We start from the raw sequence: 10,829 nt of genomic DNA, 5'->3' as shown, positions 1-10,829 counted from the left end.
GCCTCGGAGTGACATTTCCGTAGGATTTGTTCCTGTTCATGCTCAGGTACGCAACGTCTAATAATACCATCTACTCCTTCTTTATAAAGATGTGGGTCATCCCAAAAGTAATGTCTTAAATCATAGAAGAATTTTTTCTTTTGCCGGTATGTAAAGCTAGATGGTAAATGTTTAGCAACAATGTAATTAGCATAGTCAGCATACCAAGGAGTACTATTAGCAACATGTATTGTAGCTAACTGCTCATCAGGAAAACTATCATCAATAGGGAGTGGGTCATCAAGCACATTTTCAAGCCTAGACAAATTATCAGCTACTGGCTTCTCAGCTCCTTTTCTATCAATGATGTGTAAATCAAATTCTTGTAACAAGAGAACCCAACGAATAAGTCTAGGTTTAGCATCTTTATTTTCCATAAGATATTTAATAGTAGCATGGTTTGTGTGAACAGTTACTTTGGAATCAACAATATAAGGTCTAAATTTATCACAAGCAAACACAACTACTAAGAATTCTTTTTTAGTAGTAGCATAATTTCTTTGTGCATTGTCTAGAGTTTACTAGCATAATGAATAACATTAAGTTTCTTATCAACTCTTTGTCCTAGAACAACACCAACAGCATGATCACTAGCATCACACATAATTTCAATAGCAAAGTTCCAATCAGGTGGTTGAACAATAGTTGCATTAATTAAGGTTTTCTTGAGTGTTTCAAAGGCTTCAAGACAATCATCATCAAAAACAAAAGGGATATCCTTTTGCAATAGATTAGTAAGAGGCCTAGAAATTTTAGGAAAGTCTTTGATAAAGCTCCTATAGCAACCAGCATGACCTAGGAAACTACAAATACCTTTGATGTCCTTAGGACATGGCATTTTCTCAATTGCATCAACCTTAGCTTGGTCCACTTCAATACCTCTTTTAGAAATTTTATAACCCAAGACAATGCCTTCATTAACCATAAAGTGGCACTTCTCCCAATTCAAGACAAGATTTATTTGTTCACATCTCTGCAAAACTCGATCAAGATTGCTTAAACAATCATCAAAAGACTTCCCATAAACAGAGAAGTCATCCATGAAAACCTTAACAATCTTTTCACAAAAATCAAAGAATATAGCCATCATGCATCTTTGAAAGGTAGCATGTGCATTACATAAACCAAAAGGCATACGTCTATAAGCATAGGTCCCAAAAGGACAAGTAAAAGTGGTCTTTTCTTGATCAGGTTGAGAAACAGGTATTTGTGAAAAGCCAGAATATCCATCAAGGAAGCAAAACTGTGTGTGCTTAAATAATATTTCAAGCATTTGATCAATAAAAGGCAAAGGGCAATGATCTTTTCTAGTTGCTTTATTTAATTTTCTAAAATCAATTACCATTCTATAGCCTGTAACAATTCTTTATGGAATAAGTTCATTCTTATCATTAGGAACAACAGTAATACCTCCTTTCTTAGGAACACAATGAACATGACTTACCCATCTTCCATAAGCTATGGGATAGATTATACCTGCTTCCAGAAGTTTAAATATTTCCGTTCTTACCACCTCTTTCATCTTCGGATTTAACCGACGTTGGTGATCAACAACTGGTTTAGCATCAGGTTCCATATTAATTTTGTGTTGACATAGAGTGGGACCAATGCCCTTTAAACCATCAAGAGTATATCCAATAGCAGCCCGGTGCTTTTTTTGAACTTTCAATAATCTTTCTTCGTCATGTTCTGAAAGGTTAGCACTAATAATAATAGGATATATTTTCTTTTCATCAAGATAGGCATATTTCAAAGTGTCTGGCAATTGTTTTAATTCAAACACAGGATCACCTTTAGGTGGAGTAGGACCTCCAAGAGTTTCAATAGGAAAATTGTGTTTAAGCAGAGGACGTTGTTCAAATAAAATCTTATCTATTTCATTTCTTTCATGCTTATGTAAATCATTCTCGTGGTCTAGAAAATTTTGTTCTAAAGGATCAGTAGGTGGTACAGCAATAGAAGCAAGACCAATTAATTCATCCTTACTAGGAAATTCTTTTTCATGATGATTTCTACTAAACTTGGAAAAATTGAACTCATGAGACTCATCACCAAAGCTAACACCCACAGTTTGTTTCTTACAATCTATCTTAGCATTAACTGTGTTCAAGAAAGGTTTGTGATACGTCTCCAATGTATCTATAATTTTTGATTGTTCCATGATGTTTTATTATCAATCTTGGATGTTTTATAATCATTTTATAGTAATTTTATATCATTTTTTGGTACTAACCTATTGACATAGTGCTAAGTGCCAGTTGCTGTTTTTTCCATGTTTTTTACATCACAGAAAATCAATATCAAACGGAGTCCAAATGCCATAAAACTTTACGGAGATTTTTTGTGGGCCAGAAGGAAGGCAATGGGCCCTGGTTGCACCTGGGGGGTGCCCCGAGGGGGGCACAACCCACAAGGGCACGCCAGGAAGCCCAGGCGCGCCCTGGTGGGTTGTGCCCACCTCGGGTGCCCTCGGAGCACCTCTTTGCTCTATAAATACCCAAAAAATACCAGAACCCTAGGGGAGTCGAAGAAATATTCATCCAGCCACTGCAGAGTCCAGAACCACCAGATCCAATCTAGACACCATCTCGGATGGGGTTCACCACCTCCATTAGTGCCTCTCCGATGATGCGTGAGTAGTTCTTTGTAGACCTTTGGGTCCGTAGTTAGTAGCTAGATGGCTTCATCTCTCTCTCTTGATTCTCAATATAATGGTCTCTAGGAGATCCATATGATGTAACTTTTTTGTGGTGTGTTTGTTGGGATCGATGAACTTTGAGTTTATGATCAGATCTATGTTTTTATATCCATGAAAGTATTTGAGTTTCTTTGATCTCTTTTATGCATGATCTCTTATAGCCTCGTATTTCTTCTCTGATATTTGGGTTTTGTTTGGCCAACTTGATCTATTTATCTTGCAATGGGAAGAGGTGCCCGGTAGTGGGTTCGATCTTACAGTGCTTGATCCCAATGACAGAAAGGGAACCGACATGTATGTATCGTTGCTACTAAGGAGAAAAAGACAGGATCTATATCTACCGCCATATAGAGAAACAGATCTTGTCTACATCATGTCATCGTTCTTATTGCATTACTCCGTTTTCCCACCGTTTGCTATTTTTCTCAAGAGAAGCCACTAGTGAAACCTATGGCCCCGGGGTCTTCTTCCTCATATATTTGCCTTGCGATCTACTTTTACATTGCAGTTTTATTCAGATCTATTAAACAAAAAATCCAAAAATATTTTGCTGCACTTTATTTTATTTGCGATCTATTATTTCAATCTATTACAACTTTATCTCCTGTCACACGCAATTTCTGGCGCTGTACCCCGAAAAGGATTGACAACCCCTTTAACACGTCGAGTTGCGAGGTGTTGTTATTTGTGTGCAGGTGCTGCTTACGTTGTGTTTCTTGGTTCTCCTACTGGTTTGATACCTTGGTTTCATAACTGAGGGAAATACTTATCGTCGCTGTGCTACATCATCCCTCCCTCTCTAGTGAAATACCGACGTAGTTCCAGCTACCATCAGTCTACCAAAGATAATGGGATAGAATTCATCTCATGGGGAACCAAGAACAAGAAAATCAGCAGGGTATTTTATTTTCCCACACAAGACTTAAACATCTCTAATAATCCCAATTGGTGATGTAGTGTCTCTATTAGCAAGTTTAACAGTATCATCTATTTCTTCTATCTCAGCAGGTGCTATATCTTTCATAATTTCTTCATATAATGTGTAAGGAATAACACTCACACTAGCACCCATGTCACATAAACCATGATAACAGTGATCTCCTATTTTAACTAAAATGACAGGCATGCCAACAACAGGTCTATGTTTATCTTTTCTATCAAGTTTAGCAATTCTAACACCTTCTTCACAGAAGTAAATAACATGCCCATCAATATCTTCTTCCAAGAGATCTTTAACCATAGCAATACTAGGCTCTACTTTAATTTGTTCATCAGGTTTAGGTGTTCTAATATAGCTTTTGTTAACCACAGTTGAAACTTTAGCATCTTCCTTTATCCTAATATGGAAAGGTGGTTTCTCTATATAAGCAGAAGGAACAACTGGATCAACATTATAAAGTATAGTTTCTTCTTTAACTGGTACTAGTTTTTTAATTTCTTCTTTAACAGGTGGGTGATATTTAAACAACTTCTCCTTAGGTAGTTCAACATGAGTAGCAAATGATTCACAAAAGGAGGCTACTATCTCAGAGTCAAGTCCATATTTAGTGCTAAACTTTCAAAAAGCATCGGTATCCATAAAAGATTTAACACAATCATACTCAAGTTTAATACCTGACTCTTTACCTTTGTCGAGTTCCCAATCTTAAGAGTTGCATTTAATATTTCCAAAAGATCCCACCGGAATTCAATAGTCTTCTTCATAAAAGAACCAGCACAAGAAGTATCAAGCATGGTTTGATCATTACGAGAAAGCCGAGCATAAAAATTCTGGACAATAATTTCTCTTGAGAGCTCATGATTGGGGCATGAATATAACATTGACTTAAGCCTCCCCCAAGCTATAGTGATACTTTCTCCTTCACGAGGCCAAAAATTATATATATAATTCCGATCACGATGAACTAAATGCATAGGATAAAATTTCTGGTGGAACTCTAATTTCAAACGGTTCTAATTCCATGATCCAATATCATCGCATAGCCTATACCATGCTAATGCTTTTCCCTTCAAAGGTAAAGGGAAAACCTTTTTCATAACTTGATCCCTAGGTAAACCTGCAAGCTTGAACAATCCACAAATTTGTTCTACATATATCAAGTGCATATCACGATGTTCGGTTCCATCTCCTGCATAAGGATTAGCTAGCAGTTGTTCTATCATACCCGAAGGAATTTCATATTCAATATTTTCAGTAGGTGCAGTAGGTTGAGGGGTAGCTAATTGTGGTTCCAGACGAGGTGAAGATACCCCGAACAAACCCCTCAAAGGATTGTTTTCCATAGTAACAAGTGACAATACATTTCAGCACACTATATAAATGTTTCCTTACCAAATTCCACTTACCAAAGGTGCTTCACTCCCCGGCAACGGCGCCAGAAAATAGCCTTTATGACCCACAAGTATAGGGGATCAATTATAGCTCTTTTCGATAAGTAAGAGTGTCGAACCCAGCGAGGAGCAGAAGGAAATGACAAGGAGTTTTTAGTAAGGTATTGTCTGCAAGTGCTGAAATTGTAAGTAGCGAGTAGTTTGATAGCAAGGTAATTTGTAACGGGCAAGTAATGATAATAGTAACAAGTATGCAGCAAGGTAGCCCAATCCTTTTGAGGCAAAGGATAGGCCAAAATGGTCTCTTATAATAAGCAAAGCGTTCTTGAGGGTACACAGGAATTTCATCTAGTCACTTTCATCATGTTGTTTCGATTCATGTTCGCTACTTTGATAATTTGGAATGTGGGTGGACCGGTGCTTAGGTGTTGTTCTTACTTGAACAAACCTCCTACTTATGATTAACCCTCCCGCAAGCATCTGCAACTACAAGAAAAGTATTAAGAATAAATTCTAACCATAGCATTAAATTTTTGGATCCAATCGGTCCCTTACGAAATAGTGCATAAACTGGGGTTTAAGCTTCTGTCACTCTCGCAACCCACCATATAATTGCTACTCCACAATGCATTCCCTTAGGCCCAAATATGGTGAAGTGTCATGTAGTCGACGTTCACATGACACCACTAAGGGAATCACAACATACATACTATCAAAATATCGAACACATATCAAATTCACATGATTACTTGCAACATGATTTCTCCCGTGACCTCAAGAACAAAAGTAACTACTCACAAATAATAAACATCTTCATGATCATAGGAGTATTAAATAGCATAATGGATCTGAAGATATAATCTTCCACCAAATAACCATATAGTAATCAACTACAAGATGTAATCAACACTACTAGTCACCCACATGCACCAATCTATTGTTTCGGTAACAAGATTGAATACAAGAGATGAACTAGGGTTTGAGATGAGATGGTGTTGTTGAATATGTCGATGGATATTACCCTTCCCAATATGAGAGAGTTGTTGGTGATGATGATGACGATGATTTCCCCCTCCGGGAGGGAAGTTCCCCCGGCGGAATCGCTCCGCCGGAGGGCAAAAGTGCTCCTGCCCAAGTTCTGCCTCGAGACGGCGGCGCTCTATCCCTAAAGTCCGGAGGTCAAAATGACTTATATAACAAAATATGGGCACCAGAGGTGAGCCTAGGAGGCCCCAACCCACCAGGGTGCGCCTAGGGGGGGCTGGCGTGCCCAGGTGGGTTGTGCCCACCTGGTGGCCCCCCTCTAGTGTTTATTGGATCCAATATTTCTTAAATGATCCATAAAAAATTGCCGTGAAGTTTCAGCTTATTTGGAGTTGTGCAGAATAGGTGGCCTGACATAGCTTTTTCAGGTCCAGATTTCCAGCTGCAGGAATTCTCCCTCTTGGTGTGTTCCTTACAAATTATGAGAGCAAAGGCATTAGAATTACTCCAAAAAGTATTACTATAGATAAAAATATTATAAATAACAGCAAGAAAACATGATGCAAAATGGACGTATTAATGTCTTGACCATATCACATCACAACATGCCCTACAAAAACAAGTTAGACATCCTCTACTTTATTGTTGCAAGTTTTACGTCGCTGCTACGGGCTTCTAGTAAGAACCGTTCTTACCTACGCATCAAAACCACAACGATTTTTTGTCAAGTGTGTTGTTTTAACCTTCAACAAGGACCGGCCGTAGTCAAATTCGATTCAACTAAAGTTGGAGAAACAGACACCCGCCAGCCACCTTTATGCAAAACAAGTTGCATATCTGTCGATGGAACCGGTCTCATGAATGTTGTCATGGTTGGTCTAGGCTGCTTCATCCAACAATACCACCGAATCTAAATAAGACATTGGTGGTAAGCAGTATGACTATGATCGCCCACAACTCTTTGTGTTCTGCTCGTGCATATCATCTATGCATAGACCTGGCTCGGATGCCACTATTGGGAAACATGGCATGCAATTTCAAAAAAATCCTACAATCACGCAAGATCTATCTAGGAGATGCATAGCAACAAGAGGGGGAGACTGTGTCTACGTACCCTCATAGACCGAAAGCGGAAGTGTTAGCTTAACGCGATTGATGTAGTCGAACGTCTTCGCGATCCAACCGATCAAGCACCGAACGTACGGTACCTCCGAGTTCGGCACACGTTTAGTTCGTTGACGCCCCTCGAACTGTTGAACCAGCAAAGTGTCAGGGAGAGTTTCGTCAGCACGACAGTGTAGTGACGGTGATGGTTATGTGATCCGCGTAGGGCTTCGCCTAAGCACTACGACAATATGAGCGGAGGAGTAAATTGTGGAGGGGGGCACCGCACACGGCTAAGAGAACAATTGATGTTCTCTAGGGTGCCCCCTGCCCCTGTATATAAAGGAGGAGAGAGGAGGAGGTCGGCCCTAGGGGCGCGCCAAGTGGGAGGTAAACCCACTAGGACTCCTAGTCCTAGTCGCCCCCTTCCTTTCTTTGGGAGGGGGAAAGGGGAAGGAGAGGGAGAGGGAGAGGGAGAAGGAAAGGGGGGACCGCACCCCCTCCCCTTGTCCAATTTGGACTGCCCATGGGGGGGCGCCACCCCTTGTGGGATGCCCTCTCTCTCCCCTATGGCCCATGTTGGCCCGCTACTTTTCCCAGGGGGTTCCGGTAACCCCTCGGTACTCCGATAAATATCTGAAACACTCCAAAACCATTCCGGTGTCCGAATACCATCATCCAATATATCAATTTTTACCTCTCAACCATTTCGAGACTCCTCGTCATGTCCATGATCTCATCAGGGACTCCGAACAATCTTTGGCCACCAAAACACATAACTCATAATACAAATCGTCATCGAATGATAAGCGTGAGGACCCTACGACTTCGAGAACTATGTAGACATGACCGAGACACATCTCTGATCAATAACCAACAATGGAACCTAGATTCTCATATTGGTTCCTACATATTCTATGAAGATTTTATCGATCAAACCGCAATGACAACATATGTCATTCCCTTTGTCATCGGTATGTTACTTGCCCAAGATTCAATCGTCGGTATCTTCATACCTAGTTCAATCTCGTTACCCGCAAGTCTCTTTACTCGTTCTGCAATGCATCATCCCAAAACTAACTCATTAGTCACATTTCTTGCAAGGCTTATCGTGATATGCATTACCAGAGGGTCCAAAGATACCTCTCCAATACTTGGAGTGACAAATCCTAATCTCGATCTATGACAACCCAACAAACACCTTTGGAGACACCTGTAGAGCATCTTTATACTTGAAGGAAATATGCCCTAGAGGCAATAATAAAGTTGTTATTCATATTTCCTTATATCTGATAATTTTTTATTATTCATGCTAGAATTATATTAACCGGAAACTTAGTACATGTGTGGATACATAGACAAAACAGAGTGTCCCTAGTATGCCTCTACTTGACTAGCTCGTTAATCAAAGATGGTTATGTTTCCTGACCATAGACATGTGTTTCCATTTGATGAACAGGATCACATCATTAGAGAATGATGTGATGGAAAATACCCATCCGTTAGCTTAGCATAATGTTTGTTTAGTTTAGTGCTATTTCTTTCTTCATGACTTATACATGTTCCTCTGACTGTGAGATTATGCAACTCCCGAATACCGGAGGAACACTTTGCGTGCTATCAAATGTCACAACGTAACTGGGTGATTATAAAGATGCTCTATAGGTGTCTCCGATGGTGTTTGTTGAGTCGGCATAGATCAAGATTAGGATTTGTCACTCCGAGTATCGGAGAGGTATCTCTGGGCCCTCTCGATAATGCACATCACTCTAAGCCTTGCAAGAAATGTAACTAATGAGTTAGTTACAGGATGATGCATTACATAACGAGTAAAGATATTTGCCGGTAACGAGATTGAACTAGGTATGATGATACCGACGATCGAATCTCGGGCAAGTAACATACCGATGACAAAGGGAATAACATATATTGTTATGCGGTTTGACCGATAAAGATCTTCGTAGAATATGTAGGAGCCAATATGAGCATCCAGGTTCTGCTATTGGTTATTGACCAGAGATGTGTCTCGGTCATGTCTACATAGTTCTCAAACCCGTAGGGTCCGCATGCTTAACGTTTGATGACGATTTTTATTATGAGTTATGTGTTTTGGTGACCTAAGTTTGCTCGGAGTCTCGGATGAGATCACGGACATTTCGAGGAGTCTCGGGATAGTCGAGAGGTAAATATTGATATATTGGCCGAAGGTATTCGAACACCGAAAAGGTTTCGGGAAGGTTCGGGTATTTTTTGGAGTACCGGGAGGTTACCGGAACCCCCCGGGGAAGTAATTGGGCCTTATTGGGCCTTAAGGGAGAAGAGGGGGCAGGCCAAGGGAGGAGGCGCCCCCCATGGAGTCCGAATTGGACTAGGGGAGGGGGTGGCGCCCCCCTTGCCCTTTCCTACTCCCTCTCCCTTTCCCTCTTTCCTACTCCGGAAAAGGAAATGGGAATCCTGCTAGGACTTGGGAGTCCTAGTAGGACTCCCCACACTTGGCACGCCCCTATGGGGCCGGCCTCCTCCCTCTCTTCCTTTATATACGGGGGCAAGAGGCACCCCAAAGCACATCAATTGTTCCTCAGCCGTGTGTGGTTCCCCCTCCACAGTTTACCACCTTGGTCATATTGTCGTAGTGCTTAGGCGAAGCCCTGCGCGAATCACATCACCAACACCGTTGCCACGCCGTTGTATTGACGGAACTCTCCCTCGACCCTCTACTGGATCAAGAGCTCGACGGACATCATCGTGCTGAACGAGTGCTGAACACGAAGGTGCCATACATTCGGTACTTGGATCGGTTGGATCGTGAAGACATTCGACTACATCAACCGCGTTACTAAACGCTTCCACTTTCGGTCTACGAGGGTACGTGGACACACTCTCCCATCTCATTGCTATTCATCTCCAAGATAGATCTTGTGTGATCGTAGGATTTTTTTGAATTACTACATTCCCCAACAATGGTATCAGAGCCAGGTCCATGCGTAGATGATATATGCACGAGTAGAACACAATGAGTTGTGGGCGATAATAGTCATACTGCTTACCACCAACGCCTTACTTTGATTCGACGGTATTGTTGGATGAAGCAGTCCGGACCGACATTACATGATCGTGTTCATGAGACTGGTTCTACCGACGTGCTTCGCACACAAGTGGCTAGCGGGTGTCTGTTTCTCCAACTTTAGTTGAATGGAGTTTGACTATGGCCGATCCTTGTTGAAGGTTAAAACAGCACACTTGATGAAAAATCATCGTGGTTTTGATGCGTAGGTAAGAACTGTTCTTGCTAGAAGCTCGTAGCAGCCACGTAAAACTTGCAACAACAAAGTAGAGGACGTATAACTTGTTTTTGCAGGGCATGTTGTGATGTGATATGGTCAAGATGTGATGAGATATACATTGTTGTATGAGATGATCATGTTTTGTAAAAGTTATCGGCGACTGGCAGGAGCCTTATGGTTATCGCTCTATTGTATGAAATGCAATCGCCATGTAATTGCTTTACTTTATCACTAAGCGGTAGGGATAGTCGTAGAAGCAATAGTTGGCAAGACGACAACGATGCTATGATGGAGATCAAGGTGTCAAGCAGGTGACGATGGAGATCATGATGGTGCTTTGGAGATGGAGATCAAAGGCACAAGATGATGATGGCCATATCATGTCACAT

The sequence above is a fragment of the Triticum urartu genome, chromosome 2A (genome assembly GCF_056163025.1).
Source record: "Triticum urartu cultivar PI428250 chromosome 2A, HENAU_Tu73, whole genome shotgun sequence".
NCBI classification, from domain to species: Eukaryota; Viridiplantae; Streptophyta; class Magnoliopsida; order Poales; family Poaceae; genus Triticum; species Triticum urartu.
Note: the sequence above shows the minus strand (reverse complement) of the source record.